The sequence below is a fragment of the Mus musculus genome, chromosome 10 (assembly GCF_000001635.26).
Source record: "Mus musculus strain C57BL/6J chromosome 10, GRCm38.p6 C57BL/6J".
In the NCBI taxonomy this organism is placed as follows: Eukaryota; Metazoa; Chordata; class Mammalia; order Rodentia; family Muridae; genus Mus; species Mus musculus.
This window is the reverse complement of record NC_000076.6, coordinates 59,769,038-59,785,706: the sequence shown is the minus strand read 5'-3', so window position 1 is coordinate 59,785,706 and position 16,669 is coordinate 59,769,038. Positions and strand designations below refer to the sequence as shown.

General features: G+C 45.5%; 1 protein-coding gene across 4 annotated transcripts in view; it reads right to left on the bottom strand.

Annotated features, from left to right (window-relative positions):
- Positions 1–16,669, bottom strand: part of Micu1 (mitochondrial calcium uptake 1) — a 161,572-nt gene that overhangs the window by 78,428 nt on the left and 66,475 nt on the right. The gene's annotated exons all lie outside the window — the stretch shown is intronic.

Below are 16,669 nucleotides of genomic sequence, written 5' to 3'. Positions count from 1 at the left end.
AGACATACAAATAGGCAAAACATGCATACACACAAGATTAAAACCAAACAAACCAAAAGTGGTCCAGACTGTGGGCTGCAGCAGGACATCGTGGGGTTTGGGGGTGGGAGGTGGGGTGGGGTGGGGTGGGGTGGGGGTAGCGCAGATTTGCTCTGCTGTGTATCGTGAGAGATGCAGAAGGCAGCTGTGAACATCAGGGCAAGTGGTGGCAGTGGTTAGCCCTCTGCTAGCGGCTGCTGGCAGATGACAGATAATGATGACACACTTTACCTGGCTTTGGCATGAACAAAGCAGGAGCTTCCCCTGATGCCCCGCTGGCCTCTCACCCTCTGCCAGGGTCAGCAACCTGCAGTCATCGATCGGAGAATGTAGGGAATCAGGTAAAAGGTTTCAGACAGACTACTTAATACCTGAACACTGGGATCATGCCTAAAACCCAGCTAAATACCAAGCACTTCTGTCTGGCTTCTTTTAAAGAAAGGCGATTTATAGGCTCTCACTCCAACAGCTGGAGAGCCGTTGACCCAGGATGACGAGATCCTTGTTGATGGGTTCCAGAGGGTTTCTGGAACCAGTTTTGGCTACTGTAATCCTGATTCGTGATTTGGACTCTCTTCTTCGTCACAGGGACAATCCCTCTGAGCTCTTCCGGACTCCCTCTCGCAACGTAAAGAATCTAATTTCAGTCTTGAGGATCTCAGGCACACACAGCAAAGGCCAGGGAGTAATTAAGTAACACTGCCTTTGAAAGTAATTATGTCAGGGGCCAGAGATGGACACAGAGGGAGGGAGGGAGGGAGGGAGGCACTGCTGAAACCTTTACCAGACCATACGGGGACTGGAAAAGCCTGCTAGGCTCACCATTCAAAAACCAGGTCACCCAAGCCAATGATGGCATTATTCCCAGCACTCCGCGCCTTCTGTAGGTCTGGGCTGAGCTGACCTTGGCATCCTCCAGAACAGACTGCAGCTTCTCTACAGTCTGGGTGCGTGGCTTTCCATCACGCTGGGTGATGTACATTTTTGTAGCATCTGTAGTAATTCATCAGCCGTGATTCCTCTCTTCCCACCTTTCAGAATCATCTCCAAGACTTCATCTGTGTGCACACATACACGCATGTATGCACATGTATGGTGCACACGTGAGAAAGACTGGCAAAGTAGAGGAACCAACTAAACACCCTCTGGAGTAGCGGCCTGTCACAATGGCCAGAGGCTTCCTGTAGAGCATCTACTGAGAGCATTCTGCCGCTGGAACCCACAGATCAGACTTGAGTATCGGGGAGTCAGCCCCAGCAAGAAGGGGCGCTGCCACCCTCAGTAGCAGTCCTAGATACTTTTTATTTTCTTTACAGTCATTTTCTTATACCTCTTACTGTCTTTCCTTCCCCAAATGCTGCTGCAGATAACCTTATGAGACTGTCAGAATCTGAACAGTCACTGTCCATGGACATTAATCCCATTAGCAAAGTTTGAATGGGTTTGGGTCACATACACTGTTTCTTCTTTTTAAAAGCATTTTATTTTTCTCAGTATCAGACAGTGTGGTCAGTGGTGAGTCTGGCCCTTAATACGATCTCGGCAGACTTACTGGTTATGAGCAAACACACCCCCTTCAACCCTCCGCCCCTTCGGTTTTTCAAAGACAGGGTTCCTCTGTGTAGTTCTCAATGTCCTGGAACTGGTTTTGTACACCAGGCCATCCTCAAACTCACAGAACCATCTGCCCCTGCCTCCTAAGTGCTGGGATTAAAGGCATGTGCTGAACAGCTTATCTCCATGATCATATGTCACTGGAATTAAACATACAGCAAAAAATTACTCATTCATGCTTCAAAGAAATCTAAAAAACTCCAAAAAACAAAAACAAAAACAAAAAACCCCAAAAACCAAACTTCCTGTAGGCCACCTGCTGGTATCCACTGCACAACAGAAGTAAAAGAAAATGGTTAATTTCTGTGAGTCAGATAAGTAAAACTTTGTCTCTCTAAATCTTAAAGGAGCCATACCTGAGCCTGCTTTGGTATTGAAACAAAACAATAAAAATGGCTAGATTTTATCACAGCTATAGCCACCTTACTGCTTAGAATATAACCAAGTCAGCAGAATGTTAGTTAAAGCAACAACAAAACCAAAGCAGAACAAAAACCACCGAGAGGAGTGAACCGAGGCTCGAGCAGTTAACCGTCTAGGCCAGAGCATCACAGTACGTGGCCGGCCTGGAACTGGACTTAGCGCAACCCTGACTCCAGGCCCGCGTCTCTCTCACGTCGTGATCCAGTAAGAGCACAGAGACACACTCACATTTGTTTCATGCTGAGATGCTCTGACCTGAAGACAAAACAGGACCTGAGCTAGTTGCTGTGTCACTCTCTACAGAGCCGAGAGGTAAAGGCACTCATCTCAACGAAACCTGCTGACAGGCTGCTCGGCAGCTTAGACCTGGCTCAGGTCTAACCTCAGACCCAGAGGCAGCTCGAGACTCTCGGAGCTGTGCCATGTTGTTCAAAATTCTGAACATGAACCATGCTCTCCCATTCTTCCTTGGTGTCTCTCTCTAGGTCCCCTGCACTCACCTACACTATGTGCCTAGTTTCTGTGGTGCCTGAGGGCCTAATGACAGTGGACAATATGGAGACTCCAAATAGTGGTCCTACTGGGCATTTAGGAAGGCTTTGTCTGGCCAGCGTTGAAGGATGAGCTGCAAAGGAGGTAAACTTCAGAGCAGGTCTCAGCAGCTCCTGTGAACTGGATTATATGAGCTGAGGTGTGGGCAGTGCTAATGGATAGAGGAGGAATCCGCAGCACCTGAAGAAGGCAAGAACTATGGAGTGTATGATTGTTAGCTGAGATGTATGGACAGTGAAAAGGTGACTGCGTGGCTGGCTTACATGACTCATGTCACTTAAAAGAAGGAATTAAACCCATGTGAAAGGGGTGACTGAATGAAGTTGCTGCCACAGGGGTCCGTGCCAAGTTCACAGACTCCGCAGTGCACTCTGATGGGGACAGTGAGGAGACAGTGGAAATATGGACTGTAGGTTAGAAGGTTAGGGCTGGGAGCTGCTGCTGGTATATTGTGTGGTCAGCGGTAAGGAGTCAGACATGAAGCTGTTCCCCAAAGAATTGGATAAAGAGAAGGCTGTGGAAAGGGTGGAGTATGGGAAGGAGCTGGTGTTTAAGGAACCAGGAAAGCAGCAGCAGAGAGCAGGCACGCTGGGAGGACGACAGGACGATGGCTAGAAACTGCCAGAGCCAGCCCAGTGTTCCTACACATGCACTGTTGCTCTCTACTGTACAGTAGCATGGAGTGCTTGCCATTCTAGCTTAGCATAGTCTTTTATCCTTTTTCATTATATTTATTTTACGTGTACGTGTACGTGTGCGTGTGCGTGTGCGTGTGCGTGTGCGTGTGTGTAGCTCACAGGTTAACTTTCAGGAGTAGGTTCTTCCCTTTTATTATGTGAGTTCTGGGAACTGAATGCCGCTGTCAGCCTGACAGCAAGCACCTTATTAACCTGCTGAGCCATCCCATCCCACCAGCCCCCTTTAAAAGTTTATATCTGGAGCATCTGTGTGCATGTGCGTGCACTGGCTAAAAAGTACACATGTGGAATCAGTGGGTAACTTTGTAGGTCTCAGTTCTCCCCCTCCACCGTGAGCCTCTGTGGGGCCACCATGAGGCTTAGTGGCAAGTGTCCTTATCTGCCAAGCCATCTTGATGGTCCCATTGTTTTTTATTCTTATTGTCCTTTAGTTTCACAAGGGCATATGCACAAATATTTAAGTGACTAAATGAGTTTTCCATCAAGTCATGGTTAATAATTCTTCCTACAACTAAGGTTAAATTAATTTTACCAACAAGACAGCACTCTATGTACAAGTCCTGCTTGGGTCCTCTGAACCAAGCATGGGTTGTCTATGGAGCTCCTCTGGTGGCTTATTAAGGCACTGTGCAGGGATACACCAAGGCTGCACTGCTCTCCTCTGGCACTAGGGAAGTTAAGCCAGACAGCCTGTACGTTACAATTTGAGCATGCCCAGCCAGCCCATCAATGTAGGTCCCCCATCAGGAATCCCCTTAATCTGTTCAGTCTTCCACCAACTACATCAAAACATGCGAGACAAACAAGCCACAAAACAGCATGCCTTCAAGACATGCTGTTGGGGAATTCTCTGGGAAGCCTCCTTGCTTCCCTTTAAGTGTAGAATTCACAGTGATTTTAAAATCTAGCTGTCCGGCAACCTTCAGGGGTCCTAGGTTTATGGTAACTCATGACCTGCTTCCACAGGAAGACTAGAGAGGCATTCTTTTGAACTCGAGGCTACCCACAGGGCGAACAGTGAGGCTTTCCCTTTACAGAGCCACGGAACCTATTTCCTACATGATTTCTATGGTCTAGCCACATGCTGGAATGGATTAAAATGGACATGACAATCTTTCCCTGCTAGGCTGCGGAGCCTAGGTCTAATCAGGTCTAATCTGGTTACAAATCTATTTTCACAACAGTTTCATACCATGACACCAATGATAGCAGCAATAACAACCCAATACTACCCCAGAGCACATTTTAAACCTTCTGATTCAGCAGCAGCAGCAGCAACAACAACAACAACAACAACAACAAAGTGTCTTTTGTTTGCATGCACCAAGTCAAACGTTCAGATGGCAAGAGCAGTAGCCACCCCTTCAGGGTCACTTTGCTTACTGTGCTTATGCACAAGGGGCAGGGGTAGGGGATTTGGGGGGGGGATCTCTAACCATGGCTCTTCTCACAGCGGGAAAACCCGTGCTGCCTGTGGCTGCCATTCAGTTACTCATGGAACAATGAACAAAGGAACAGGTTGCCCTCTAAGCAAGCTGACTTTCAGTTAATCTGGCTCTCCAGTCAGAGAGCTACTTACTACCCATGTCCATCATTCCTGCTGATAATGGACACTGTAGGCTATAATGAGGTTGCTGATGTGCAGTAGCACAGAATTCTGAGTCAGGAAAACCTTTAGACCATGAACCTCCATTCAGTGGTCGGCTTCTCTGCTATATTTGTACAGCTGATCAGACAGCCTCTGATTATCTGACATGGAAGTCCCCACTTCTGAGACCCAAACTCTGCCAACCGTATTAACTTTCTTATGTAAGAGCTCCAATCTACTGTGTAGCTCTTACAAGCTAACCATTTCATTTGCTGAAGAAATAAACAAACAGACCTACAACCCCCCAGAACCATTATCCTAGCCCTACCAGGACTCTCAGGCATGCTTGAGATCCCAGCATCCCAAAGGTCTATTTGTGAAGCACCTTAAGTGGGCAATGCCGCACAAAGCAACATTCTAAATACAGTTATGTCTGGACTTGATGTGCTTTTGAGAATAAGGCTACACTTTCTCGTTTTCAAATAATGGCCTAGGTTATCACATGATGTCAGACAAGACTACTTTTTTTTTTTTTTAATTAATGGGCTAGATTATTGCATGATGCCCTGGTGTCTTGTTCTCTGTAGGGCTGAGGGAGGGGAGGAACTCTGTAAGAGGGACTGGAAGACCTGAGTTTGGTTCCCAATACCCATATCAGGCAGCTTATAAACACTTATAACTCCAGGGGACCCAACATCATCTTCTGGTCTCCATGGGCATTTACAGTGGAAAAGTGAAACATAAAAACATAAAAACTAGGCCTTTAGGTCCAGGCTTGAGAATGTGACCTTTGTGACTCAATGCTCCAAGGCATGCTAATCATAAAACAGATAGTGACATTCCTCCACCCACCTGCTTTCTGGGTTCAGGGAGTGTTTGTTCAAAAAGGACCACCCTGACCATTCGTGGAACCTGCTACGCAAATGTGCTATTGTTAGAGGCTCATAGAAACTGTCTTGAGAAATAACCTCACAATTATCAGGTATTTTTCCTTGTGACTTGTGACTTCCTCATGACTCTTAACTGGTATTTTTGGTATTTTCCAACAATGCCCTCCCCACCCCCTTGAGTTGTGGTTTCTTCCTTTAAATACCCCTTTACCCAGCTACTCTGGGCACCACAGTCCTCTACCCCTGCGTGGTGTATGACCGTAGGCCCGAGAGCGCTCTTGAAATAAAAGTCCTCTTGCAATTTGCATCAAGACCATTTCTCAGTGGTGGTGCATGCCTTTAATCCCAGCACTCGGGAGGCAGAGGCAGGCAGATTTCTGAGTTCGAGGCCAGCCTGGTCTACAAAGTGAGTTATAGGACAGCCAGGACTACACAGAGAAACCCTGTCTCCAAAAAAAAAAAAAAAAAAAAAGACCGTTTCTCGTGAGTGATTTAGGGTGTTGCCTCTCCTGAGTCAGAATGTGGGGTAGTCTTCATGTTGTGGGTCTTTCAACAGCTATGTTGAAAGGACAATAATAACTCCATTTGTCTCCATTTAAGGACCCCGTTTGCCCGCATTTTTAAGGACCAGGTCTGATTTCAAAAAAGGGCATAAGGTACCAGCTTCAGGAATCGACTTTTGAGTCTCAGAAACTAGGTCATAAGACACCAGCTCTAGGAACAGACCATAAAATCCAGCTAAGATCATAAAGCCCCCTCCCAAAGAACAGCCTGGGGAATTATCTTATCTCAGAGTCGGGCCATCTGTGCTGAGCAGCCCTAACTCATCACATGGTTGAACGTTCATGACATAGGAATGTAGGCCACCGACCACCTGTGAGCCCCTAGCAATATGACCCACCAACAAAATTTTAGATTATCTAATCCATCTAGAGAGTTCCCCCGTTCCCTATAAGAAGGCCTGCTTGTCTTTGTCTAGGGTTGCCATTTTAGATAATGGTGACTCCTGCATGCTGTTTTTTTCCCCCCAGAATAAACAATCTTTGTTTTTGCATACTATCTGAGTCTAGGGTCTTCCTTTAGCAATTTTTAGACTGTTACAAGGTGCCATATAAGTACACATACATACACATAAACAAAAATAAAAATGGTGTGATAGTATACATTTAGAATTTCAGCACTTGGGAGGCAGAGGCAAGCAGATCTCTGTGAGTTCAAGGCCAGACTGGTCTACATAGCAGAATAGATCAGTCAGGGCTATAGAGCAAAACCTGGTCTCAAAATTAAATAATTTTAAAAGCTCTGCTAGTATTATATATTTCTTTTTGCTCGTTTTGAGGTAGCATCTTTTTCTAACATAAGCTCTCTTGGAACTGGCTGTGATCCAGACTGGCCTTGAACTTCAATATGCCCCAGCTCTGCCTCTGGAGCTTCCAAACACACACAACCACTCCTGGTTTTAAGAAGAGATTTTCTGAATGCTTCAGGTACTGGCATTCAGAAAGGATGTCTGGAGGAACTCTTGTCCTTTATGGAGTAGGGAGCACGCCTCCGTCAAGTGCGCCACAGCTGAGGCTCAACACTGCCTGGGGAGACTGTGGCTTCTGAAGAACACTTCCCAGAATGCAAATATCCTCAGAATCATTTTAAAGGCAATTAAGCAGCAGCAGATGGATTCTCTTTTCATTGACCTAGACTGGTTATTTCAGTCTGGTTTTATTTGTGGCAGTGAATCCTTCATAGGTACTCTGGAAACCCTTTGGGCTCCCCCCTCCCTACTGCTGGAATGGGTGTGTGGGGGGGATCTCTGCTGCTGGTGCTAGAAGGACCAGCAGGGTTGCTGGATTGTTCTAACAGCCCGCAGAGCTTCAAAACCGCTTCCCTGAATAACCTCTTAGATTTCCCTCTACCCAGGACAGGGTTTGGGGTCTCTTTCTCTCCTTATCCTGAAGTCCTACAGAAAGAGGACAGCCACCTGGGGGAGTCCCCTGGTCCTTTTTCAAGTTTCAGTTGGGTTCTGCTAGGACCTCAGCAACCCAGAGCCGAGCGTGGGCTGGGATCTTCAGGGTTGGTTCCCAGGCATCTACCACGGCTATATTACTAGCGATGCCTCGAGGATGCCTAGGTTCAAGAGTGCCTCATTGCACTGGCCAGCCGCCCTCCAAACACAGCATTCGGATGACTATCTGGGACTGTGTTCTCTCAGTACCACTCAGTAAGGAAGCAGCCCAAGGGAGGGAGGGAAGTGTCCATGGAAGGATGACCCAGGGGCTTCAAAGGCAAATGGACACAGCAGACAGTAACACTCTTGCCCAGAGGGTTCTGAGTCTGGGGCTGTCACCTGCAGGGTTACATTCAGGCAAAGGTGGCCAGTGTAGGGAAACTGAGCAGTCCGCTGAGCTGTCCCAGTCCTGGAGGCTGAAGTCTGAGCTAAGTGCAGGGATGAGGTCACCTATTGTAAATAATGTTGTAAGGGCTAGTGCAGGGATGACGTCACCAGCTGTGGAGGTCTTCCTGTAAGAGCTCAAGCCCTACTTGGAAACTGGGACTGTGTCCCACACAGTGATTAACTTGCAGTGCAATCTTCTACAGGTCTGTGAGCTGTCAGATCCTCACAGGACTCAGCTTCTATTCATGGGCCTCCCTCGACCACCAGACATAAGCAAGCTAAGGGCTAAAACTCTCCGCATGCACGGTTGGTCAGTGCCTTAGGCAGCCTGTGGGTTTTCACCTCTGCTCTGCCATGGGCGCTGAGTTAGGATCTGCAAGAAGGGAGAATCCCTTCTCCAGAAACAACTGCAGTGAGCCAAGCCATGCCTGGAGCTGAAGAGGGCCTCACTGCTAAAGAACAAAACCAACAAACCCAGCCTGCTTTTTTTTTTTTTTTAATTATTATTTTTTTAATGGCCATGTATCTGCACCATCCCTGGTTCTTATATATAAAGAGTCAATCTTGAGGCAAGATCCTCCCATGTATCCCAGATTGGACTCAAACTTGCAATCCTCCTGCCTCAGCCTCCCAGGGCTGAGACTGCAGGCATGCTTCACTGCACTTGGTACCCACTTATCTGAGCTACACAGAAAAGTTCAACATGCTCGAGACCCCAGGCAAGTCCCGCCAGGATCCAGGACGCCTCATCTCTCCTGGGGCTTTCAAGGAACAGAGGGATCCGAGGGATTCAGAGGGACAAAGGGCGAAGAAAACAAGTTAAGAGAACCAGGCCTGGCTCATCGTGGGCTGAACACACAGCCAAAGCAAGGAGATGTGCGGCATCCCTGGATTTTGCTGGAGAGTCTAGAGAGAAGCTGTGCTTAGATTCGCATGCTTAGATACGGTTTTCATCAGCAACCATCACCTTTGAGACCTGAACACCCCAGTGGTTCTGCAGATGCTCACGCACGCACAGTCTAAAAGGAGAGTGGCACTAGAGTTGACCTATGTATTTAGGTGACGAAGCCTCAACTGTATGAACAGTGGGTGGCCAAGGACCCTGTGACTCGCTGCCCCTGGGTGGAGCTCATGGTGCTGCAGACCCACCCTGAGGAGAAACCAGTGGCTCAGGAGTCACCCTAGTTCCAGCTTGTCTGACATCTGCTCACCCTGATCTGAGAGCTTTGGGCCTGGGGGGGTCTGTGGACAAGGATAGAGGACAGGACATGTCCCTGAGCTTTCATGCCCCCAAGCCTATGGCAGGAGTTTGGATTGTGGAATTACCCAGAACTCAGGCCTTCCGAGGCAGTCCTTTGCTGTCAGGGTACTTTCTTCTAGAGCCTTATCCACTTTAAGTTTAGAAAGGAACCTGAAAACTTCCACTCAAGCCCATGAGGTAGCGTGAAGAATTAACTGAGCTTCTCTACACTCATTGCTAGGTCAGTCAGTATGGTATCTAGACGTCATCGGCAGCTCCTCTCCTTAGCAAGCAGCCTTTGTGTGTGCTGTCTGGCGTCTCTAGGACACAAGGGGGGAAGAAAGAAAATGTAAAGCTACATAGAACATAAAACTCATCCAGACTATAGTTTGTTATAGAAAAGTATTGTTATGGAATAAAATTTAAACTAAAGTTCTTTCTTTGAGTTGTGCTGGAATTACGATTTTAAAACACTTTCTGATCTTTTTGACTATACCACAAGGTTTAGTTTCTTACCATTTAGTAACTTACTATGCCCTGTAAGAGTAAGTTCTATTATTTTCTGGTTATTTCTGTTGTGGCTGGACAGCAGTATATTCCCATTAAACATACTGAAGGGGAGCCAGACTACATACTGTGAAACAGCATCATGTCCTTGCTACCAGCTCATGCTGGACCAGGAGAGGGTGTGGTCAGTAGAAAGCCTGCTCCATGTGTATACACACACATGTAGTTTTCATATTAAATAAATTGAAATGATTAAAATAAGAAATCCATTTCTATCTTTGAGTATACAGCATTTAGAAATGTCCCTGGAGGAACAAGACAAAAAGTCCACCTAAAATAGTAAAGTTCACGACATGTGAAAACATATATGGTTTTCCAATATGGAATCATATAATGGGTAAATTTTGACTCATCAATACATTATGAACATTTTCATTGCTGACCACATTTCTGTATTACATACATTATATGAAGGTCCTGAGTTCAATTCCCAGCAAGCACATGGTGGCTCACAACCATCTGTAATGGGATCTGACATCCTCTTCTGGTGTGCCTGTAGATAGCTACAGTGTTCTCATGTGCATAAATAAATCAATCTTTAAAAAAAAGAATGCTACTGAACCTCATTGCATAGGTTTACAGTAGCTGGCTCAGGCTACTGTTTTACGGGCTAATCAAAAAACTCAGCCACCCTGAGCTCTTTCCCAATATACGTTTTAAGACTAACATCATTATATATGTGATTATTTCATTAGTCTAAGCTCATGGGTAGGAACTTTATGCAAGTGCCTGATGAAGGCTGTCCAGAGTAAGGAGGGAGCTGTCAGTCAAATGTAAAGGTCAATCCAAGCAGTTAATCCGCTGCACACATAGCTGGGTACACTCTGAGGATTTGGTAGTCAAGGGAGAAGAGGAATAACAAACTGCCTCTCACAGAGGCGATCAATGCTGAGTGCATCTGTGTGTGTGCTGGGGATGTGTCTTAGGGCCGAATGTACTAGTTCATCTCCACATCCTACAGCCCTTTAGATCTCTGGGCAGTTACAAAAGCCTGCTCATATAGCTTGGAGGATGGAGCCCAATCTAGACAGTTAAACCTTTCCACAGAGCTGGGGGGGAAGCTGCCCAAAATGCAAGGTGCAGTCATGATGCTGACACTGCACACTGCCCAGACAAGCCTACACTCTGGGATTTACACACTATCCAAGGCACCCTTAAAGCCAGAGGGCCTCAAGCTGTTATTTCTGGCAGCACTTACCGGGAGGTTCCACTCAGAAGCACCATGTTTCTGTTCTATTATGTTCTAAACAGTAATTTATAAATTTAATGCATTCTCAGAATGGACGTAAAATTGATATTGATCCAGTTTCACTGGCATTTGGAAATCCTAGGAGGAGGAGACCTTTACTCCTCATTGAAATGCTGTGTGCTTAATCGATCAATTGCTCAAGTTTCTGAATGTTGATAGTATGAGACACATCATGTCAAGGGAGTCTGAACTTTAAGACCTCTTATGAAATATGTAATACATATGATATATTATATTATATTATATATAATTTATATATATATATATATATATGTAATTTATTTGTTTATTTTGTATTTCTCCAGTTTCCAGCTGTATAGACACTCAGTCTACCTACAACTTCTTTCACTGCCATTTTCATAATAAAATACATTCCAGCCAGATGTTTACCACCACTGCCAACTTCCTATGTGAAGACAAGCGTAAAGACTGATGGCTCTGGTTGACAGTCCGCAGCCAGTCTGGACTTTATCCCGGAGAGCCGCGTTTCTCATCTATATACCCTGGCCATCCTGACACTGCTTGTGCTGTCAAGTGTACTCAGTGCCAGAAATGTCAGAGCGCTTAGATTTCTCCAGAGTGCCTGCAGGAGGGGTTCTGTGAGCAATCCCATGTTGTACCTGCATAAGGTCAGGTTCCACAGCATGAATACACTCTCTTCATGTTCATTACTATCTTATGCCCAAATTACATCTGCCTATGTGACAGAATCCTGGTCTCGTATTGGGAGAGCTTAAAGACAAATGCTCGCCAACTCGACCTTCTTTTCATTTTGTGTGGCTTCATTTCAAAAATAGAAGTTCGATAACCAAGGCAACGGCTTGTGCTGAGATGGAATTTGCCACCTCGCTGCTTAGATCTAGCTGCTGTATTAAAAGAATCCGAGTATGTTACTTAACCCATTCAATCTTAAGGACCCCTCTTTGTATGCTACTCTGTTTGGTATCCAAAAGCTATTTGGTTTTCAATTAAGTGTCCCAACAGAAAAAACATTCTGGCTATTATAATTAAATTTCTGGCTTTGTTTATATGTAATAGAGAATATTAATATAAAATAGTTTTAAAATATTAATCAAGAAGCTGAAGGTATGTTCAGAAATATAAAATTTTAATATGTGTAAGGTAACAGCTCATAAAACTTCATTTATCTAGCCAATAAATATGCGTGGAGTAATTGTATATGCTGCAAATTGTGCTGATAGCTTCTCTAGGATAGATGGTAATTGGGAAAAACACTCAACGGCAGTACTCTTCATCCTGACCCTTTTGAGACAAGGTTTTGCTATGTGTTCCAAGCTGGCCTTGAATTCACTATATATCCTGGCTGATCTCAACCTTGCCGCCATCCTCCTGCCTCAGACTCCCAAATGCTGGGGTTATAGGCATGTGCCTCCATACCCAGCTTGCAATGGCCCCTTAAAAACTTGTTTCAGAAACAAGGAAGGAGCCAACGATGAAGCCTGAGCATCCACAACATTGTAAGCTACATGTTTAAGGCATACCGACAGACGTGTAGCTAGGTGTGCAGGCAGGTATAGACACTGGGTTCCAGTCCAGGGCTTACAGGCCATGAGAGAAGGCCCTGAAACATGGTAACTGCTGAGAACTAAGCTCCCACAGAACCTTAGAGGACAGGGGTGGCACTGAGGGTGAAGGGTTATTCATGACTCAGAGAGGGCTAACTTTCAGTCTGCCTAGGGTAACAGAAGAGAGACAGGGCATGACACCAAAGTCCACATGAGACTGTCATAAGTCAGACATCCTTCCAGAAGAATTCTGTCTTGTTCATCCCAAGTAAAACCCTCCCTGGGTGGTGGCTGATACAATGATGTCCATACGTCTGCTTTCTGGAGACCTGGCATCACTGAAATGACATCTGTTCTCACACATAGCTGCTCAAACATGACCTCACATACTACAAATCTGAAAGGATTTTTTAAAAATATCACCATTATTGTGACTGTCCAGCACATGTATGAATTTATAAGAAATATGCAAAACCGTGTAAACAGTGAGACATGATTTAATATTTACTCAGCCAAATTCAGCTACCGTAAAGACACAATTCAATTTCTTTATTCATTGCCTGAAATCTAAAATAGTCAAAATCAGAATGTGCTGAGTTATGCCTGACAGTCATTAGACCTACATAAACTTTAAAGCCCTAGGTACTGAACATACCACAGGGTTCTCTGGTGCCTTTTGAAGCTTCACAGTGAATAGCAAGGAAGACGCTTCATCTTGAGCTTTTATAAATGTCTCATTACCATTGCCTCCCCAGCCAAGACTGTCCCATGGTATTAGCTCACAGGATTAACAATTTTAATTAGGATAGCTATGGAGATAAGAATACAAAATAAATAGTCATTTGTCAAAATAAAATCGGGTGACAACAGGCAAGAGCCAGATTTTAAGTTACACTGTCATTTTGTAGAATAGCATTAATAAAAATGACCCAAATTAATAATATCCAGCATTCTAGATAAATCCTGATAGCATTTCTCTGTACTTGGTTATGAGGAAAAATGGCCCCCTTCCATCTTAGGACCATGAGCCAATGCTGCAGCTGGACAGTGTAGATAATGAGGCATTAATAACTGTGCCTCCGTATTCTCGTTTGATTCTTATTAACCTACTTTAAGGATCAGAGGCTCTCTGGAAATTACTTAATAATTATTATTAATCATCTTGCCTAATAAGAATCTAAACTTATTTTATTGATGAATAGCTAGCTAGTAAATATTTTAAATATAATTATTAGACAGTCTGCTTAATACAGATGCTCATGCTAAAAAAAATTTCAAGTGAATCCATCAAAGCGGACCACAGAAATGGGCTGTAACCAGCAGGATCCGTGAATCCGGCCTAGGGGAGGGCACAACACATGGGTTCTGAATTAGCATAAGGGACCAAGTATGAAATATGTTCATTTAAAAACCATGTTTCCCTCACTCTGCTGGCACAGCTGCAGACTGAAGACATTAACAGCTACAAAGACTATTCTGGGCCTAGAGTACCAACAGTAAGGCTGGTTTTGGAAGAAACAAACACACGAACCCCAATATATTTTAGAATAGATTCTTGTTCTGTGTCTTTGCCGCAACTCTTCGTGTACTGCAATCATCTGCAGTGGCTATAACTACAAACTTGTGATTGCTGTTATGTAACTCAACGGTTTAGGTTGGAGAAGGTACAATTAATAAGGTAAACAATGAATGACCCAGACTCTGAAGTGGGGATTAGGGCGGAGGAGGAAAATCAAAATAAAGCAAGAAAAGCGTTGCTGAGCTGTGTGTGTGTGCGCGTGTGTATGAGACAGGAGGACAGCCGCTCAGTGGTTAGCTGGCCAAGGAAGGCCCTTTACTCAAGTCTTATACGGGCAGAAGAAAAGTCTTACTTTATGTACAAGATGTTTCTTATCAAACTGCCAAAAAGTTTCCATGAGAATGAACACTATTTAATGAGAAATCACACTGCACAACATAATCCTTCAGGAAAGCAGCTTTCCCGGTTTGATTTTTAGGTGTGGTAAATTGGAAAAGAACAATCTGCCATGCATAGTTCTCAGATTTTCTTTCTGACAAGAGTACAGCTCCTCAAGTGGCCTGGGGTCCCGCGCTTCAGTTCGCTACAGTACAGTGTTGGCAGCACCAAGGGATGGCGGGAGTCCACCCATTGAGTGCTAGGGTCTCAGCAGATGGGCAGTCCTGCCTCAGCTGGGTGACTTTTCCCACTGGCCTACTGGCTTTCTATGGCCCCAGCTACCCGCTGTTTATCAGAAAGACAAATACACTAATGCATTTCATGTTCTAGTCCTATGCCAAATGACTAGCAATGCCTGTTTATCATCCATCCATCCATCCATCCATCCATCCATCCATCCATCCATCCATCCATCCATCCTCTCTCTCTGTGTATGTGTGTGCACGAGTGTGTGGGTGTCAGAGAACAGCTTAGGGGTTGGTTTTCTCCTCCCTGTGGCTTGGAGAGACTGAACTCAGGTTGCCTGTCTTGGTGACGAGTGCTTTTACCCACTGAGCCATCTCGAGGGTCCAGTACTAACTCTTGAGGCTTAGGAAGTTGTCTGCCCTCTCCCAGGATGACTTGGGAACCATTTACTGTGCATAGGCTGTAACAGCCCCTTGCTCACCAGCCCTACCCTAGCGCACCATCTGCGGCATGCTTTCCCTGGCAGCTTGCTGGATAAAGTGGAAAACACAGTGTCCAGCATTAAGATTGTAAGGATGCTTGGGCTGCCATCAGAGCCCTGCTGCAGCTCAGCCTTAGGGAAAGAGAGGCGGCGAGTGAGTTCCAGCTACACCGCAGACACTGAGAGCTGGGCAGCCAGGCGCAGGAGCCCAGAGGCTGCTCAGTTTAGGCTCTTACCAGAAAATGGCTACTCCTTCACGTTGGGACTAGGGGTACGTTCTGAAACATTTTGTATACCGAGTCTCTTCACCTGTAAAACGAAGGCAACAACAGGGCATGCTCCAGGCTGAAGTGTGGGAAACGTCTACATCACCAGTTCATCTGAAGAGCATCACAAGGAATCTGAGCAGGAGAAAACTTCCAAATGGGTGTGTGCGGGGGTAGGGGGTGGGGTGGGGTGTGTGTGTGTGTGTGTGTGTGTGTGTGTGTGTGTGCGTGTATGTGTGTGTGCGTGTGAGCTCAACGAGGGGCTGGAAAGACAGCCCAGAGGTTAGGGCATTTGCTTTTATAGAGGTTCAGGGTTGAGCTCTCAGCAGCCACAATGAGTGGCACACACACATATATTCAGGTATATAGACATACCCAGAAAATGATTTGTATTCTTTAAAAATGAGTCAAGGTGTGGGCTGGGTGTGACAAGGCACACTCCTTTAGTCCCAGTACTAGGGAGGCAGAGGCAGGAAGATCTCTGTGACTTGGAGGCCAGCCTGGTCTATAGAGTGAGTGCCATGATAGCCAAGGACACACAGAGAAACCCTGTCTCAAAAGAAGGAAAAAAAAAAAAAGAAAGAAAGAAAGAAAAAGAAAAGAAACCAATGCCAAGGTATGCTTATTTTGGGGTTGTCGTCACTATGTTAATGGGCATTTTCATTGTAGCACTGGGCTGCCACATACATTCTTCCTGCAGTGGCACCCACAGGGTCCTGTGACAAGGCAGAAGTCTTCTCTCCCTTGTTAGCAGTTACACTGAAGGAGTAAGGCTGAAGTAGTTGGTCACGGCAGGAATTGTCTTCCGTCTGTTAAAACCCATACGCTGGGCACAGTGGTGTAGAATGGCGGATACTTTCAGGTTGAGACAGGGGCATTCCAAGTTTGAGGGCAGCCTAGGCTATATAAAGAGACCCAGTCTCAAAGCCACCACATGATTCAGGGTTTTATCTTTTAAAGAAACTCAGCTGTGTGGCAGGAGAGGAGATAAGGTGAGGAGATGA